The sequence below is a fragment of the Brienomyrus brachyistius genome, chromosome 9, assembly GCF_023856365.1.
Source record: "Brienomyrus brachyistius isolate T26 chromosome 9, BBRACH_0.4, whole genome shotgun sequence".
Lineage (NCBI taxonomy): Eukaryota > Metazoa > Chordata > Actinopteri > Osteoglossiformes > Mormyridae > Brienomyrus > Brienomyrus brachyistius.
The window spans coordinates 3725227-3729218 of NC_064541.1; positions in this window are offsets into that span (position 1 = coordinate 3725227).

A 3992-nucleotide genomic window follows, 5' to 3' on the forward strand; every position below is an offset into this window, starting at 1 on the left:
GTGCATGCATGCGCTCGCGTGTGCCTTGTGATGGACTGGCATCCTATCCAGGGTGTCCCCCAGCCCTGTGTCTTGTACTGCCTGGGATGAGCTCCAGGCCTGTCCATGATCCTGCCCAGGATAAACGGTTGGTGGATGAACTATTCCATAAATCACGTGTGTCATTTTTTTAGTTAACTGTAGTTAATGAATGGGACTGAAGAATACGACCTGTCTCTTTTTAAGTATAGTGAGTTTTTATATCTATATTAGGATAAGAACCATAATTAGCAGTATTACAGAATGATTCATTCTATTTGGCAGACACTTTTATCTAAAAGGGGGGGTAAGACCCGACATAAAATGGACCTTGCTCTGAAGCCCTATAGTGACATCACTCTGCTGACCCTGGGATTTGAACTGCTGACCTTCCTATCGCAAACACAGCATCCTCACATACTGAACCACACATTGCCCATACTTACCATATTTTAATAATTAAGATTTATGTTAAGAGTTTAATGTAATTCATGCACACATTTCTATATTGTAACTGTATAAAATAGTGCAGTTCCTTGCATTTGAATGTTATTCCACTGCTGTTGTTTTCTTGCAAAAAAAGAAAAATTAATTCAGGGTTGTTGCGTGCTGGCCCATGGGCCGATGAACAAACTTGAGCGCCTCACAAGACAGGATAGGATGCCCATGCTTTATTGTCCATTAAATCCCCCAACCAAGTGCCAGTAGGTCCCAAACAATTGAGCGTAGTTAAAGAAAATCAAAAAAAAAAAAAAGTCACACAAAAATAACCCAAAATAAGTAGACTAACCAAAGTAACTTAACTGTCCTAAAGTTCCTTGCACTCAGTTACTGGGATTAAGCCCATCACCATGACTGAACCAGCACCTCTACACTCTGTCTTGAGTAAACAATAAAAATATCAACCCATGAATTATTTGGTTGCACAGAATGGGCATGCCCCATTACAAAAGTATAAAGCAACACAATCTTTTGCCGAAACTATGTGTTTTTGTTTATTCAACCACATTTTGTTTGGATTGAAAGCAAAAATTAAATGAAGTCTTGCATCAATTACTTACTCCTGTAAGGAGGAACTCATGTTTTGAAAAAGTACTTACAAGTACTGTAAGGTAGTTAGAATGAAGCTTCATGAACCATTTGCTGTATTTTCTGGCACCACTAGATGGTGCTCTCTATTCAAAAAAGGGCTCAATGCATGCCTTATAGCCACCTATGAGTATCATCTAGTCAGGGCACAAAATACAGAAAATGGCTTGTGAAACTTCATTTGGACATCACTACCGTAAGGGGTACTACTGTTTAGTTGCACTGCTTTTTCCTCAAATCACACAAGTATTGCTTTTAAACATCTTTGCCCCCGTGTGGAAGAAATACAATAACTACAAATTCCTTTGAATCTAACATTGCTAACTGAATTACCTACGAGTCTATAAAGATACCATCGCTATAATGACCCTTTGAGCTTTGAAATGAGATTACTTACTGAATCTAAAACAAAAGTGAATTTCTAAAATACGTCTTCTTATTTCTAGTGTGCAGATGAACAATGTTGTTCTCTAGAACATGAGGATACGTTTTAGTGTGGATTTCAGTATCAGTGTAATGTAAAAGCCTCTAAGTAGTCATGGACAAAATGATGGTTCATGAACCATTTCCTGTATTTTCTGACCCCACTAGGTGGTGCTGTCTGTTCAATTAATGACTCAAAACATGCACCAAAGCAAGCCAAGAACATCATCTAATGGGAACAAAACATATCACAAATGGTTTATGAGGTCTTGACCTCAGAGTCTAGTGTTCTGTAACTCACCACACAATCATGTGAAGCTATACGCAATGGATTATGGGCAAAAGGCACTGAAACTAGATGCAACAAGCATGATGTCTGCATATCACACACCAGCAGCAGCCCATAAACAGTCCACACACAAATAACACAATGCAACACGGGCACTGTCTACACTTCAGAAAAAAGTTTATTGCTTTTGGAGATATTATTTTCTTGTTTTCTTTTTTTGTCTTTTCATCCCTTTATCCTTTTTACAGTTCAGCAAAGAAAATGACTCATAATCTCACTGCAATCTTGATTTTTTTTCACACAGGAAGAACATTTTACAAGGAATTAGATTTATTTATAGTTGTGTTCGAAGACTATACAAAAAAGAATGAGTTTTGGTAGGCATATTACTTTTTTATGGGCCTTCCTATGAAAACCAGTGCTCACAGATCTGTACAGTTTCATTGCATCAGTATCTCTTATCTCTTACCTTATAATGTCTAAGTGTATATCTTACCCTACAGCATGTTAACAGAACAACTAAATAGTGAATATGCTGTATGTTGTGTATTAGTACTGTGCTCTGTTGTTCATATTCATTTTATTGCACTGAAAAAAATAGATCCCCTATAACAGTATTTCAATTTATATGCTTGTATTACTTAAATGTCACCCTGGATAAAAGCATTAGCAAAATTAATGACAACTTTAAAAGAAACAATATGAAGTAGCCAGCATATTCACATTATATTTAACAACATATTCACATTACAGTTACGCTGAGTGATCGCTAACTATGAAAATAAACATAAGGAATACTCTAAATCAACGGATCCAATGTACATTGCATTGTGACGGTATCTAATGGGAATAATTAGGGACAATTCAAAGAAACAGAACAAAATTCCCAGTCCAAACGTTGTTCTTCTCATAAAACTTCATCGTAAAAGTCTGAAAGTTGTGGTTAATACCTTTAATTATTAAACACATTTACAGTTATCTATTTTCAGATATTTGTTTTTAAATGCTGAATTAAATCACACAAATACAACTAGATCTGTTATTAATGCTTATAATTGAATTTACACAATAAAATATATACACAGAGTATAGATACAAATTTTTGGATCTTCCCTACTCTCTCTCTCTTCATGATGTTTTCATGAGGTGACGTTTGAAATGGGGTTGCTTTGTACAGTTTTACATTAATACAGATAATAAACATTTAATAAAAATGATTTACTACAATATCTTGAAGCAGGGGTGTACTCAGAGATGAATGGATGGGAGTCTTTGTTAAGGGGGCCGATGGCAAATCTATATATAACATAAAAAGCTATTCATGACTTAAGCCAATAAATACACATTTATTGGTGTGGGGCTAAAAACATTTTAGGAGGGCTAAAGCATCCTAAAATAGGTCTCACAACGCCACTGTTTCTATGTAATAAAGTGTATGGTAAATTTTTTTTAGCTCCTGGTGTCAGGAAAAGTTATTTTAATTTTTTAAATGTAGTAACATATACTGTCCACTAGATGGCAACACTACGCAATAATTGTCACAAAAGAAGACCTTTAATAACTTAAATATGTAAGTGCTGTTTAACGCAGAATTGTCACTTTTCTTTCAATGTGTATGTCAGATATATATTTTAAAATATAGTAGTCATGATCTCAATGTCCCCCGTGGTATCTACTAATGTTCCCTACCATAGTAGTATAGAATAGTATAGTTGCCAGTATAGAGGAGTACAGTGTTACGTTGTAGAGTACACTCATGGAAAAAGGGTTCCAACATGACCATGCGCGACAAGTTTATATCATACACAATCAAAAACAAATGAAGTAGCTGAGGTTTTGTGGAATGATGTACTATCTGAGCAAACAAAAATAAGCAAAGGAATATGCCTGAATATAATCTCATTTAAATGGACACAAGTAAACATGACACATAAACATTACAGGGTAACAGGTGACTGGTGAAATGAGATTTTGTTGAGTTGAGTGTAAGTTATGACAGATAGAAAATCAAGAGGTCAAAATCCAAATGTGAGAAGATCTGAACAGGTGAAAGGGGGAAGAGAAACCGAGAGCGATGGTGCTGAGAGACTGGGAAGTATACAGGTGGACATGCAAAGGCAGGAACCAAAAAAAGAATAAATAAGATATGGATCTCAAAGAGAAGGGACCAGAA